Source organism: Mytilus californianus, unplaced genomic scaffold, assembly GCF_021869535.1.
Source record: "Mytilus californianus isolate M0D057914Y unplaced genomic scaffold, xbMytCali1.0.p SCAF_1, whole genome shotgun sequence".
NCBI classification, from domain to species: Eukaryota; Metazoa; Mollusca; class Bivalvia; order Mytilida; family Mytilidae; genus Mytilus; species Mytilus californianus.
This window is the reverse complement of record NW_026262581.1, coordinates 76,708,666-76,724,667: the sequence shown is the minus strand read 5'-3', so window position 1 is coordinate 76,724,667 and position 16,002 is coordinate 76,708,666. Positions and strand designations below refer to the sequence as shown.

General features: G+C 33.9%; 2 protein-coding genes and 1 long non-coding RNA gene across 3 annotated transcripts in view; 2 read left to right on the top strand and 1 right to left on the bottom strand.

The window, feature by feature from the left end:
- The window catches only part of LOC127707480 (DNA repair protein complementing XP-C cells homolog), a 46,858-nt gene extending 39,978 nt beyond the window's left edge, over window positions 1–6,880 (bottom strand). Inside the window, exon 1 of the mRNA XM_052212033.1 lies at window positions 6,763–6,880. The gene's annotated coding sequence lies outside the window, so the exon portion shown is untranslated. The remainder of the gene's footprint in view (window positions 1–6,762) is intronic.
- A 351-nt stretch (window positions 6,881–7,231) lies between these two features.
- The window catches only part of LOC127707685 (prostaglandin reductase 1-like), a 32,017-nt gene continuing 23,246 nt past the window's right edge, over window positions 7,232–16,002 (top strand). The window contains exon 1 of the mRNA XM_052212350.1: window positions 7,232–7,350. The gene's annotated coding sequence lies outside the window, so the exon portion shown is untranslated. The remainder of the gene's footprint in view (window positions 7,351–16,002) is intronic.
- Window positions 10,066–16,002, top strand: part of LOC127707833 (uncharacterized) — a 164,265-nt gene continuing 158,328 nt past the window's right edge. Inside the window, exons 1-5 of the long non-coding RNA XR_007985037.1 lie at window positions 10,066–10,495; window positions 11,140–11,621; window positions 11,944–12,427; window positions 12,750–13,862; window positions 14,347–15,451. This is a non-coding gene — a long non-coding RNA (uncharacterized LOC127707833). The remainder of the gene's footprint in view (window positions 10,496–11,139; window positions 11,622–11,943; window positions 12,428–12,749; window positions 13,863–14,346; window positions 15,452–16,002) is intronic.

Genomic DNA, 16,002 nt, shown 5'->3' with positions numbered 1-16,002 from the left:
AATACCATTTACTTATTATAAGTTGTTCCCTTTAAACAAACCTAAAAACAAACATTAACTTGTAAACTATGTAAAAGTTTCAAAGTCAATGAACCATGATCAGGGGTGGGGCTATATAATCTCCATGGAAACGATACTTGCAAATGCCAATAAATTTGCATACCAAATATCATTGACTTAACATTAGCAGTTCATCTTAAACTGATCTAATCACAAACTAATACATGTAAACTAAGCAAAAGTTTCAAAGTAAATAGACCATGACTGAGGGGGAGGGGCCAAATATTCTCCATGGAAATGAGATGTGATAATGCTTATACAACTGAACACCAATTAACATTGGCCTACCACTAATTTATGGTTCCCCTTGAACTGACCTAATCACAAACTAATACATGTTAACTTAGCAAAACTTTCAAAGTCTATAGACCATGACTTAGGGGGCGGAGCCAAATAATCTCCATGGAAATGAGATATGCCAATGCTTATACAACTGCATACCAAATATCATTGACCTACCACTAGTGGTTCCCCATAAATTGACCTAATCACAAACTAATACATGTAAACTATGAAAAGTTTCAAAGTCAATAGACCTTGACTGAGGGGGCGGGGCCAATCAATTTCCATGGTAATGAGATGTGCAAATGCTAATACAACTGCATACCAAATATCATTGACCTACCACTAGTGGTTCAGCATGAACTAGACCTTATCACAAACTAATACATTATTGACGCCGCCGACGCTGGAAACAGCATACCTATGTCTAGCTTTTTGACTCTGTCAAGGCGAGACAAAAATGAGAAATTATTGACCATAAAATTCATAAAATCATATTTTATCATATTTAGATAAAACAATATTTGATTGTGTTTGAATAAACATTTTAATATATTAAACACAAAGCTGATTGTAGTAAGCATGGTAAGGCATTAATCATAATAATCAATATTTTATCAATTTAAAAGACCAGGATACAAACCAAATGAGTGTAGATTGACAGGTGAATGATGAAAACTAGAACCTAAGTCCTGTGACTAGACATGACTAGATTCAGTTGTTCTCGACTCATATTTTTGAAAAGGATATCAAGAGATATAAATCAAATTCTGTTCTATTGTTTTAATTCATTTTGTTCATTGAATCAACCTAAAATGCAAAAAAGGTTAATATAAAGGTGTTTTTTTGGACAAGTTATAATTCCATTCTGACAAGTAATGTACTTGTCCTATTGGTCAAGTTGAAAAAAAAGTTATTGTAGAGGCCTGCTAGAGTGTGACCATGTAGCTTGTAGGATGTTGCGTTATTTTATGCTGTGATTCCTGGTTTTAAAAAAATGGAATCCAACTTTTGTTGATCAGGAATGTCCCCTGGAACAAACTGAAGTGAAATTGTGAACTAGATTTCCAGATCCTATATCATAATCTTCATATTTAAGGGCCAAATCAGTCAAATCGTGCAATAACTGCCTAGCATGCCTAAGTCCTTCAAAGTCTGACAAAGATGTATAGCTAGTAATACTGTAAATTCAGAAATTATTGCGAGGTTTTTATTAATGCGAATAATGCGACTACTTGAGTATCGCAATAATAACAAGAGTGCACACGCTGAAATGTCTCGCCTTCTTTACTAATCATTGATATTATGTTGATAGTCCTAAATATAAAGCTATATTACAACTGTCACATAAACTTAACATTAACCAAGTAAACTAAACATTGACCAATGAACCATGAAAATGAGGTCAAGGTCAGATGAACCATGCTAGGCAGGCATGTACACCTAACAATTCTTCCATACAACAAATATAGTTGACCTATTGCTTATAGTTTAAGAAAAACAGACCAAAACACACATACCAAATATAGTTATTCTATTACTTATAATAAGAGAGAATTTAACATTACAAAAAATCTTACCTTTTCTTCAAGTAGTCACTGAACCATGAAAATGAGGTCAAGGACATTGGACATGTGACTGACGGAAACTTCGTAACATGAGGCATGATCCATATACAAAGTATGAAGCATCCAGATCTTCCACCTTCTAAAATATAAAGCTTTTAAGAAGTTAGCTAATGCCGCCGCCGCCGGATCACTATCCCTTAGTCGAGCTCGCAGGCTCGACAAAAACTTGCATTCTGATATCAGATATACAATGTATTAACTGTATATCATGTATATAGCTTTTCCAAATTTCGCAATAGTTAAACTCGTATTTTTATTAATTTTTAAAAAATCGCAATAATAAATGCCCGCAATAATTTCTGAATTTACAGTATACATGTACATCCTTGGTCCCTTGCTGTTACACAAAATAAGGTTGATTTTCATTTCGCGCAAAAGTGACAAAAGCCCTCAAAATCCTAGCTTAAACCCTGTATTATCAATGTTAATAACTTAATTGGTAATTCGTTAAGGCAGGGATTTTTTTTATCACGAAGTATTTAAAACCTTTAATAAATTCTTTCATAGATAAAAAGATTTGGTTTGAAAGTTTGGCTGTACCCGTAGAAACCTTATTACAAACAGGGAATATATCACATCTTCATTTTTACTGTGATGTTGTTTAAAGAGTCCATACATTTAGATACAATACATGTATCTTATTGATCCTCAGAATAAACTTATTCTTAAAAGCGATCATTTCAACACTACATAGTAAGTATTGTCTTTATAGGTCCTTACATTGACTTAGTCACTTTGAAGACATGGTAGAGGGTCCAAAATAAAGTAAGTTAGGAAAGATGTTTGAGAACTTCCCTGTTCATAATTGCAGTGAACTGTATTGATAGACATGGTCAATAGAGGGACAATAGATAACTGCACAACAATAGGTGATTTAAGAGCATATGCTACAGAAAAGATCTCTCATTGATTTTTTTTAAATTCTGAAACAATAACAATTTTAGTATGCACCATCGAAATATGCATAGAAAAATATACCTTCATTAATGACTTCTTTTTCCAGATATTTCAGTTTGAAATTTGCATGTTTCATGAAAAAAAAAACACAAAATTTAATCTTTCGATACTTTTTCAAAGCAATTGAACACAACTTTCAAATGGAAAGAGATATTTTCACTAAGGATTTTGGAAAGTGTTCCTCAATTTATCATGTTTATAGGCCTGCAAGAAGGTTCCTAAAATTCAAAGATGAATACAATTAAAAAATTTGTGAAATCATATATACTAATAACTGTTATATGAATATATCGATGATAAAAATAAAGTCTTAATTTGTCTGAAATGTTATCCTCGTATTATGGGTTTTCATACTATTTAGAATGCATTGCATGTGACGTCACAATTTCCATTGAAAAAGCATGCATAGTACGAATTCATATGACATACGAAAATCTATGATCTGACGATATGACCCGGCCTACAGTAGATTTTGTGTGTTTAATTATATACAACATGTTCTTTTACCTTCGCAAATACTTTCAAATTCAAGTAACCTATTTGATGAAGTGATATAAGTGAATTTTTTATGCTTATTATAGAGGGTAGGAATGCCCTTTATCGTCAAGCGTCAAACATCTGTTATTTGCTACTGTTAGCGTCAAATGAGCCTTAATTTTTTATCGTCATTCGTCAAATCTCATTTTATAGCTACCGTTACCGTCAAGTGGACTAAAATGTATATCGTTGACATTATTTTAACAAATATTTTACCGTCATTAGTCATTTGGGGTACCCCAATCATACCCTCTTTATAGCAACAGTGCAATGTTGCAATAAAGTTAGGTTATTCTGAATGCATTATTATCTGACCTTGTTACAGCCTACAGTATGGTATGCCCTTAAACAGGTTGGGAACAAACCCTCTACATGGTGTTTTTAACTGTATAGAGTGATAATCCTTCTATAGCAATGTATAGAGGGATAAAATTATCCTTCTATAGAGGGGTATTTTTATTTATACTGGATTTAAAGCAAAATAGGGCAGATTGGCATTTTCTAGTTATATTGGCTATAATCTATAGCATTGTATGCATCAATTGATGTACTTAATTTAATTTGTACATGCCCAGTTTACTGCTAAACTGACTGAATATACAACCTATTGTTCATCTTAATTGAAAACTGTGATGATCAGGTAAATTCTACTCAGTTATGCCTCACTGAACAGAATTTCTATGTCTAGGTTAGTCTATGGAAAGGTATATACTATGAAATTTAGAGCGAGGGGCTTGCCCCGAGCTCTTAATTTCATAGTATATACCTTTCCATAGACTATCCAATTTAGCACATACTTACAACTCGAGTAATCTTTTAATTGGTCTATTGATAGTTTATTTTGGCTGACTACTTGTATCACACGTGTTTGTAAAACGGAGCTCATTAACGAATTTTGTTAATCTACACACTAGTATCATTGTAAAATATGTGATTTCAAAAGGCCCTTCACTCCAGAATGAAAAGATGGTAGCTGCTGGTGTAAGTATGTATACTGATATAAAGCGGTGTTTTACTATACATGTTCTTCTTACAAGGTAAGATGACAAAATAAATTGACCAAAAGCAGGCAATAATTAAATTGCAGTGGAAGCTTTACATGTTTTGAAAACATTTTTTTTTAATTTCACAGTAAAACTAAAGCTATAATAAATTTGAAACATGTAGATAGTTTGTCCCCAAAGATATAGTCTAGCAAATAGGCATTAAAAAGCAACTACAAATAGATCAGAGATTATAGGTTTTGTGTGGTTTTTTTTTATTAGTTCAAAGTAAAAACAAAAAGATTTATCAGAATATGTTTATATATATAAATATATAGGTGGCACATTATCTTCAGACATAATCACAGTTTTTCAATTCATGACATCGTCCTGAACATGCATGAAATATTTGCCACTGGACATTAAGCAACCAATAATCAATAAATCAATCAATTCATGACGAAATAGATCACTTTCCTTAAGAAAGTTTAAAAAATTATCACCAAGGTGCTTTAATTTGCCTTCACAAGGTTTCATAGTACACACTTTTCTGTGTACAAAGTAATTGCATGGATGATACATTATCATAATTTTAAGATATCGTTGTACTCTAATCAAGGTATAAAGAACCATATGTATTACCCTTTATTTAAATGATAAAATTTGCAATTGTCAAAAACATTTTTTAGATCCAAAGATTTTAATAGCAGGATATTTAAAAATCAATGTGAAAACTAATAACAAACTATTTAATTTAATTTGGAACACAGTATTTTATTTCAAAATAGCCAATGGCAATTTTTGTTTTAAATATCTTGATTACGATACAATGAAATCTTACCCTTGTGGTCATTCATGCGTAGTTACTTAGTACACAGGAAAAGTATGTACTATGAAAATTAGAAGGCAAATATAAGCAATTTGATTGGACGAGAAGTTGTATGTGCTAATGTTAGATTTAACTTAAAATTTAAAGGTCAACTGTCCCTTTTGTTGTTGATCAGGTGTTCGGATAGCTATACAATAGATTTCAAGTTCTGTCACTTTAGCAAAAAACTTGGCATCCCAATTTTTAATAAAGTGCATTTATTGATGCATACAATGCTATAGATTATAGCCAATATAACTAGAAAATGCCAATCTGCCCTATTTTGCTTTAAATCCAGTCTAAACAAAAATACCCCTCTATAGAGGGATAATTTTATCCCTCTATAGAAGGTTTATCCCTCTATACAGGTAAAAACACCATGAAGAGGGTTTGTTCCCAACCTGTTACCAGGTAACTGAACCATTTCAAGAGTTTTTATCGTACTATTGCTTCAGGAAGGAATGGAGAAAAAGTGCACTGCAAAAAAAAGAAAATTAACCCTTCATGCAGTCAGGGATATAACTCTATAGGGTTATTACAGAAAAATAACATACATTTGTTATTGTGGACTAAAAAATCACAGAACTGTGATAACATATGTATGTTACATGTTTCAAAGGGACAATATACACCATTAGTTTAGTTTAAATGTATAAAAGTTCTATTGATATTACTTTTGTCTATATGTATACTTAACTATTGAAAGATATAACAGTTCATAGTTTGCCAATTTTGCATAGTACACCTATATGTTATTACAGAAAAAATATGCCTGTAATAACTAAAGGGTGTTATCACAGCTTCTCTATATCACTTCAAAGCATTTGCTCAGACATACATCATGCTAAACTACAATGTATTTTAATTTATTGTAAGAAATAGTGACCAGAGCATGTAATGAGGTTCTGCGCAAGTTTCTCAGTAATAATTTCCCAAGTGTCTTATATAATAAGTTACATTCCTTTAATAACCTAGCCTTGTTATCACAGCTAAGTTTATCCCTTAAAAGCCTCGTCTCATTGATTTACCATGGTTAATAAAAAATGAATTAATTTAATTAAAAAATTAGTTATCAAGGCTATGCATTTAGTTTCTGCGCAAAGTCTCAAGAGTTCCCTAGAGCCCACTATAAATGAAATAATTTTACAAATAACAAACATATGTTATTACAGATTTAGAAAATTTAAGGAATAAAGAGTAGACAACTCATGAAAGTATCTGTAATAACACACGCAAGTTATTTTCTGTAATAACCCTATAGAGTTATATCTTTGACTGTCATGCTTTCTCGGACTCTGGAAAACAAATAGAACCAAATGATTATCTCCCTTTTCCCAGATTTTCATTCCTTAACAATGTTTCCTTCATCTGCGGTTTAAGAGATTCAGTGAAAAAAAAGATATACATATGCTCATTGATCAGATGCATTTGATTTTACAACATATACCTTCAATATTATTCGCTACTCATCTTGGCCTCTTTATAGTAATTTTCCCGCACATGGAGAATGTTTACATAATTTTTCTTGTGTAATCTCAAAGAAGAGATTGTACGAACTAGCGATTTACGAGAATCACAAGGTAAAGTGTTTCGGTAAAATTATAATATTCAAATATTTTCATCTGCAGTATACAAACATATATAATAACCCATATCCTAATCGTTTTAAATATAAATATTTGTAATAGAGATTATGATTACAAATGTGTTCGCGCACCTGTCATACAAATTACCTCTTCGGCATAAACATTTGAATCTCAAAAGACTAGACCTATGATTTTTCATCGATCTTGCTTATAACAATGCACATCTTTGTGACAAGTATTTGGAAAATGAAGAACCATCACCAGATAACAGTGTGCCTGAAAGAGGAGGTACATGCATGTTAGCATACTTGTGCTTATTTCATCATTTCACTCCCCACTTCCTATGATCTCTATTTTGCGCTCTTTTTTTTTAAATTCTTATTTAGATTTAGATTTAAATGCAAATTAAACGAAGATGCTAGGTAATTAAACGTATGAAAACAGGTTAGGTGAGTATGTTTTTTGTTATTTCCTCTGTTCGGTTTCTGTTGTAAATACTAGATATGAAAACGAAAATATATTTATTTAATATCAGGATGAATGACATGAATTTTTACAAAATTTTATTTTGGAAACAGCAAATTTTTTTTTGGACAATTACATATATATTTGGTACTGAATATAGAATCATTGCAGGATAAGTTCCCCTGTCAGCTTTGGCGTAGCTTACGTTGAGGAAACTGAGGCAGGCAGTTGCCTCCGTGAAAAAAAATTCTTTATATTCTTTTAAACGATTTCCACCTAACATGCCTAGTGCAGCAGACTAGCTACTAAATGCTAATATACCGACTTTTTTTGTCTTGTTGCCGCTATTGATTCATACCCTTTGAAAATTCAAGACTTATGGAAACATTTCCCTCCTCTACTTGGAAATGCCCTTTACGGTAGTTTTCTGTTATCTAAATTTGTCGGAGAAAAAAAAATCGACAACAGATTTATTTAGTCCTACCCCATTGCAAGCAAAATCAGTAGAATAGATGATGATCCAACTTACGAGTCTTCCCTGATCGAATTACTTTACCATTGAATCGGGTAAATTATTTAATTTTGTGTGAGAATAATTTCTAGTATATGAGGGTCTGTATGAGGTTCATAGAAAAAAGAAAAATGCCCTGAAATTAATTTAAACTTAAAAGAATAGAGATTTAGAATGGTGCTTAAATATAAAAGAAAGGAAAATCAAATTATGGGCGAAAATAATTAAAATAAATATTTGAAAACCCCATTCTCAGACTTCAAAGTTCAAACCCTCATTTATAACCGTGACGTCTAAAATTGAAACATAGTTGTGTGTTGACATTTTCCCCTATGTGTAGAACTTTAATGCACAGAGTTTCATTGACTTTGGTACCAATCAAAATAAAATATGCATCAATCAACATGCACAGAAAATAATTTATATGTTGTGGTTCTCAACATGCTCAAGTTTTATTCTCGCTATTTTAAATTTATAGTTTTCACTAGCAGGGAATTTAAAATATTTAAAGGAGTCACTAATTCCAGAGAAATATTTATTATATATGTCTGTTAGTTAATACATAATGTCAGTTTATATATAAAAATTTCAAACAAATACTGTTTTCATTTATCATGAAGACTTCAGAATAACGTAAATGTTAGTACTTCGCCGATTGTCATTTTCATCGTGAATGTAAAAAAGTTCAAAACCATTTAATAATTTGAAGACCTTCCAAGGAATACCAGGACGAAACACAACCAATACAAGTGCCGAGGTGCACTTTACATGTAGCATGTGTTCATCTCCTAGTTTATCAAGAAATTCTGCTGTTCAATCCATCCGTCGTTTTGGGATGATTATCTATAATTTGTTGATTCGTGACCCACGACCAAGCGAGTAAATGATCATCACAAAAATTATTTTAAATAAACCTTAATGGTTGTGTTTGTTTTTCTGTATTGAAAATTCTGTACAGGTTTCTTCTGTCCATCGAACAAGGTCATGATTTCTTTTGATATGATGTTAAATCATATGTCACAGTGAGGTACAGCCACCTATATTAGAGTGTACAACGGCTTGGAAATATATTGGGAGATTAGGCTTTTGCGCTGGCTTACAGTTACTGCTAGCAAGTTAGGAAACTGACTTGTCAGTGGTTGTCTTATGTGATATCTTCACATGTTTTGTTGTTTTTATAACTTTGAGTTGACTGTAGATTAGATAGTATCGGTTTAAATCATACACAACTTTCTATAGACTCAGGACAATTTTGAACTTGACAGATCAATCTCCTGTATCCGTAAAGAATTTTAAATCTGGGAAGTTCACTGAAAGGATTTGAATTAAAAAAGTGGTAAATGCTTTTGATTTATGTATTCATCTGAACATTGAAATTGATGCAGGTACCAGTAATCAACTAATAAATCGGTAGTATAATCTAGTGTAAGGCATATTAACATTATTATGATTCATGATAATTTTGCTTCCGAGTTACAGGGTTTTATTCATAAAAAAAGGGTGATTTTCCAGTTTTCAGACAAAAAATCAAAAATGCTTTCAGCAGTTCTTATGAAACTTTGGTCAATTGTGTATATCTATTGATGTAAGCTCCCTTTAGAATTTTATAAATTTTTTGTTTACCATTTCTGAGTTATGGGGTTTTATTCATTAAAAAAGGGGGCATTTTCCAGTTGTCGGACAATAACTCAAAAATGCTGTCGGCAATTCTCATGAAACTTTGGTGAATTGTTTATATCTATTGATGTAAGCTCCCTTTACATTTTCATAAATTTCTAATATGACATTGAGAATTAATTCAACTTTATTTGTTTATAGTCTGACAACAGATTTACTAAGTATTGCGCAACAGCACAGTGTATTGCACAACAGCAAGAAATCTTTAATTGAATATAAATTCAATTTATATAACCAATTTCAATTTCTTTGACTTCATTTATTCAGAAACCTATAATATGTCAAATATTTGATTACAATCCAAATTCAGACCTGTATCAAGCTTGAATATTGTGTCCATTTTTGCCCAAACTGTTCAGGGTTGGACCTCTGCTGGCGTATCCAGCTGTGCTCAGCAAAGCAGTTTATTTGTTTGTTGAATATTTTTCTTGAATTGTATGTAGCATGGAATTTAAGATGTATGAAGGCATTTTTAAACGACAGCAAACGACCGCATTTTTTTGCGGTCGTAGATTGGTATGACGTTGGCTTCGTATTCGTCGTCGTCGTCCGAAGACACATTGGTTTTCGCACTCTAACTTTAGTTTAAGTGAATGGATCTCTATGAAATTTTACCATAAGGTTCAATACCACAAAAGGAAGGTTGTGATTGATTTTGGTTTATGGTACAAACAGTTAAGGAATTAGAGGCCAAAAAGGGGCCAAAAATATGCATTTTTGTAACTTCCAGACATAACTTGTGTTTTAGTGTATGGATCTCTCTGACATTGTACCACAAGGTTCCATATCATAAAGGGAATGCTGGGATTGATTTTGGGAGTAATTGCCTCAAAATTTTAGGAATAAGGGGCCAAAAAGGGGCCAAAAAACAAGCATTTTTCTAGTTTCAGGACAATAACTTGTGTGTAAGTGTCTGGATCTTTATGAAATTGTACTACAAGGTTCCATGTCACAAAGGGAAAGCTGGGTTTGAGTTTGGGGGTAATTGCCCTAAACAGTTAGGAATTTGGGGCCAAAAAGGGGCAAAAAAACAAGCATTTTTCTAGTTTCCAGACAATAACTTGTGTTTAAGTGTATGGATCTCTCTGAAATTTTACCATAAGGTTCAATACCACAAAAGGAAGGTTGGGATTGATTTTGGGGTTTATGGTACCAACAGTTAAGGAACTAGAGGCCAAAAAGGGGCCAAAAATATGCATTTTTGTAACTTCCAGACATAACTTGTGTTTTAGTGTATGTATCTCTCTGACATTGTACCACAAGGTTCCATATCACAAAGGGAAGACTGGGATTGAGTTTGGGGGTAATTGCCTTATACAGTTAAGAATTTGGGGCCAAAAAGGGGCCAAAAAACAAGCATTTTTCTAGTTTCCAGACAATAACTTGTGTTTAAGTGTATGGATCTCTCTGAAATTTTACCATAAGGTTCAATACCACAAAAGGAAGGTTGGGATTGATTTTGGGGTTTATGGTACCAACAGTTAAGGAACTAGAGGCCAAAAAGGGGCCAAAAATATGCATTTTTGTAACTTCTAGACATAACTTGTGTTTTAGTGTATGTATCTCTCTGACATTGTACCACAAGGTTCCATATCACAAAGGGAAGGCAGGGATTGATTTTGGGGGTAATTGCCTCATAATTTTAGGAATTAGGGGCCAAAAAGGGGCAAAAAACAAGCATTTTTCTATTTTCATGACAATAACTTGTGTGTAAGTGTATGGATCTTTTTGAAATTGTACTACAAGGTTTCATATCACAAAGGGAAAGCTAGAATTGAGTTTGGGGGTAATTGCCCAAAACATTTAGGAATAAGGGCCAAAAAGGGGCCAAAAATAAGCATTTTCTAGTTTCCAGACAATAACTTGTGTTCAAGTGTATGGATCTCTCTGAAATTGTACTGCAAGGTACCATATCACAAAGGGAAGGCTGGGATTGATTTTGGGGGTAATTGCCTCAAAATTTTAGGAATAAGGGGCCAAAAAGGGGCAAAAAAACAAGCATTTTTCTAGTTTCCAGACAATAACTTGTGTGTAAGTGTATGGATCTTTATGAAATTGTACTACAAGGTTCCATGTCACAAAGAGAAAGCTGGGTTTGAGTTTGGGGGTAATTGCCTTATACAGTTAAGAATTTGGGGCCAAAAAGGGGCCAACAAACAAGCATTTTTCTAGTTTCCAGACAATAACTTGTGTTTAAGTGTATGGATCTCTCTGAAATTTTACCGTAAGGTTCAATACCACAAAAGGAAGGTTGGGATTGATTTTGGGGTTTATGGTACCAACAGTTAAGGAATTAGAGGCCAAAAAGGGGCCAAAAATATGCATTTTTGTAACTTCCAGACATAACTTGTGTTTTAGTGTATGTATCTCTCTGACATTGTACCACAAGGTTCCATATCACAAAGGGAAGGCTGGGATTGATTTTGGGGGTAATTGCCTCAAAATTTTAGGAATTAGGGGCCAAAAAAGGGGCAAAAAACAAGCATTTTTCTATTTTCATGACAATAACTTGTGTGTAAGTGTATGGATCTTTTTGAAATTGTACTACAAGGTTTCATATCACAAAGGGAAAGCTGGAATTGAGTTTGGGGGTAATTGCCCAAAACATTTAGGAATAAGGGGCCAAAAAGGGGCCAAAAATAAGCATTTTCTAGTTTCCAGACAATAACTTGTGTTCAAGTGCATGGATCTCTCTGAAATTGTACTGCAAGGTACCATATCACAAAGGGAAGGCTGGGATTGATTTTAGGGGTAATTGCCTCAAAATTTAAGGAAAAAGGGGCCAAAAAGGGGCAAAAAAACAAGCATTTTTCTAGTTACCAGACAATAACTTGTGTGTAAGTGTATGGATCTTTATGAAATTGTACTACAAGGTTCCATGTCACAAAGGGAAAGCTGGGTTTGAGTTTGGGGGTAATTGCCTTATACAGTTAGGAATTTGGGGCCAAAAAGGGGCCAAAAAACAAGCATTTTTCTAGTTTCCAGACAATAACTTGTGTTTAAGTGTATGGATCTCTCTGAAATTTTACCATAAGGTTCAATACCACAAAAGGAAGGTTGGGATTGATTTTGGGGTTGATGGTACCAACAGTTAAGGAACTAGAGGCCAAAAAGGGGCCAAAAATATGCATTTTTGTAACTTCCAGACATAACTTGTGTTTTAGTGTATGTATCTCTCTGACATTGTACCACAAGGTTCCATATCACAAAGGGAAGACTGGGATTGATTTTGGGGGTAATTGCCTCATAATTTTAGGAATTAGGGGCCAAAAAGGGGCAAAAAACAAGCATTTTTCTATTTTCATGACAATAACTTGTGTGTAAGTGTATGGATCTTTTTGAAATTGTACTACAAGGTTTCATATCACAAAGGGAAAGCTAGAATTGAGTTTGGGGGTAATTGCCCAAAACATTTAGGAATAAGGGGCCAAAAAGGGGCCAAAAATAAGCATTTTCTAGTTTCCAGACAATAACTTGTGTCTCTCTGAAATTGTACTGCAAGGTACCATATCACAAAGGGAAGGCTGGGATTGATTTTGGGGGTAATTGCCTCAAAATTTTAGGAATAAGGGGCCAAAAAGGGGCAAAAAAATAAGCATTTTTCTAGTTTCCAGACAATAACTTGTGTGTAAGTGTATGGATCTTTATGAAATTGTACTACAAGGTTCCATGTCACAAAGGGAAAGCTGGGTTTGAGTTTTGGGGTAATTGCCTTATACAGTTAAGAATTTGGGGCCAAAAAGGGGCCAACAAACAAGCATTTTTCTAGTTTCCAGACAATAACTTGTGTTTAAGTGTATGGATCTCTCTGAAATTGTACTGCAAGGTTCAATACCACAAAAGGAAGGTTGGGATTGATTTTGGGGTTTATGGTACCAACAGTTAAGGAATTAGAGGCCAAAAAGGGGCCAAAAATATGCATTTTTGTAACTTCCAGACATAACTTGTGTTTTAGTGTATGTATCTCTCTGACATTGTACCACAAGGTTCCATATCAAAAAGGGAAGGCTGGGATTGATTTTGGGGGTAATTGCCTCAAAATTTTAGGAATTAGAGGCCAAAAAAGGGGCAAAAAACAAGCATTTTTCTATTTTCATGACAATAACTTGTGTGTAAGTGTATGGATCTTTTTGAAATTGTACTACAAGGTTTCATATCACAAAGGGAAAGCTGGAATTGAGTTTGGGGGTAATTGCCCAAAACGTTTAGGAAAAAGGGGCCAAAAAGGGGCCAAAAATAAGCATTTTCTAGTTTCCAGACAATAACTTGTGTTCAAGTGTATGGATCTCTCTGAAATTGTACTGCAAGGTACCATATCACAAAGGGAAGGCTGGGATTGATTTTGGGGGTAATTGCCTCAAAATTTTAGGAATATGGGGCCAAAAAGGGGCAAAAAAACAAGCATTTTTCTAGTTTCCAGACAATAACTTGTGTGTAAGTGTATGGATCTTTATGAAATTGTACTACAAGGTTCCATGTCACAAAGGGAAAGCTGGGTTTGAATTTGGGGGTAATTGCCTTATACAGTTAGGAATTTGGGGCCAAAAAGGGGCCAAAAAACAAGCATTTTTCTAGTTTCCAGACAATAACTTGTGTTTAAGTGTATGGATCTCTCTGAAATTTTACCATAAGGTTCAATACCACAAAAGGAAGGTTGGGATTGATTTTGGGGTTTATGGTAACAACAGTTACGGAATTAGAGGCCAAAAAGGGGCCAAAAATATGCATTTTTGTAACTTCCAGACATAACTTGTGTTTTAGTGTATGTATCTCTCTGACATTGTACCACAAGGTTCCATATCACAAAGGGAAGGCTGGGATTGATTTTGGGGGTAATTGCCTCAAAATTTTAGGAATTAGGGGCCAAAAAAGGGGCAAAAAACAAGCATTTTTCTATTTTCATGACAATAACTTGTGTGTAAGTGTATGGATCTTTTTGAAATTATACTACAAGGTTTCATATCACAAAAGGAAAGCTGGAATTGAGTTTGGGGGTAATTGCCCAAAACGTTTAGGAATAAGGGGCCAAAAATAAGCATTTTCTAGTTTCCAGACAATAACTTGTGTTCAAGTGTATGGATCTCTCTGAAATTGTACTGCAAGGTACCATATCACAAAGGGAAGGCTGGGATTGATTTTGGGGGTAATTGCCTCAAAATTTTAGGAATAAGGGGCCAAAAAGGGGCAAAAAAACAAGCATTTTTCTAGTTTCCAGACAATAACTTGTGTGTAAGTGTATGGATCTTTATGAAATTGTACTACAAGGTTCCATGTCACAAAGGGAAAGCTGGGTTTGAGTTTGGGGGTAATTGCCTTATACAGTTAGGAATTTGGGGCCAAAAAGGGGCCAACAAACAAGCATTTTTTTAGTTTCCAGACAATAACTTGTGTTTAAGTGTATGGATCTCTCTGAAATTTTACCATAAGGTTCAATACCACAAATGGAAGGTTGGGATTGATTTTGGGGTTTATGGTACCAACAGTTAAGGAATTAGAGGCCAAAAAGGGGCCAAAAATATGCATTTTTGTAACTTCCAGACATAACTTGTGTTTTAGTGTATGTATCTCTCTGACATTGTACCACAAGGTTCCATATCACAAAGGGAAGGCTGGGATTGATTTTGGGGGTAATTGCCTCAAAATTTTAGGAACTAGGGGCAAAAAACAAGCATTTTTCTATTTTCATGACAATAACTTGTGTGTAAGTGTATGGATCTTTTTGAAATTGTACTACAAGGTTTCATATCACAAAGGGAAAGCTGGAATTGAGTTTGGGGGTAATTGCCCAAAACGTTTAGGAATAAGGGGCCAAAAAGGGGCCAAAAATAAGCATTTTCTAGTTTCCAGACAATAACTTGTGTTCAAGTGTATGGATCTCTCTGAAATTGTACTGCAAGGTACCATATCACAAAGGGAAGGCTGGGATTGATTTTGGGGGTAATTGCCTCAAAATTTTAGGAATATGGGGCCAAAAAGGGGCAAAAAAACAAGCATTTTTTTGGTTTCCAGACAATAACTTGTGTGTAAGTGTATGGATCTTTATGAAATTGTACTACAAGGTTCCATGTCACAAAGGGAAAGCTGGGTTTGAGTTTTGGGGTAATTTCCTTTATACAGTTAGGAATTTGGGGCCAAAAAGGGGCCAAAAAACAAGCATTTTTCTAGTTTCCAGACAATAACTTGTGTTTAAGTGTATGGATCTCTCTGAAATTTTACCATAAGGTTCAATACCACTAAAGGAAGGTTGGGATTGGTTTTGGGGTTTATGGTAACAACAGTTACGGAATTAGAGGCCAAAAAGGGGCCAAAAATATGCATTTTTGTAACTTCCAGACATAACTTGTGTTTTAGTGTATGTATCTCTCTGACATTGTACCACAAGGTTCCATATCACAAAGGGAAGGCTGGGATTGATTTTGGGGGTAATTGCCTCAAAATTTTAGGAATT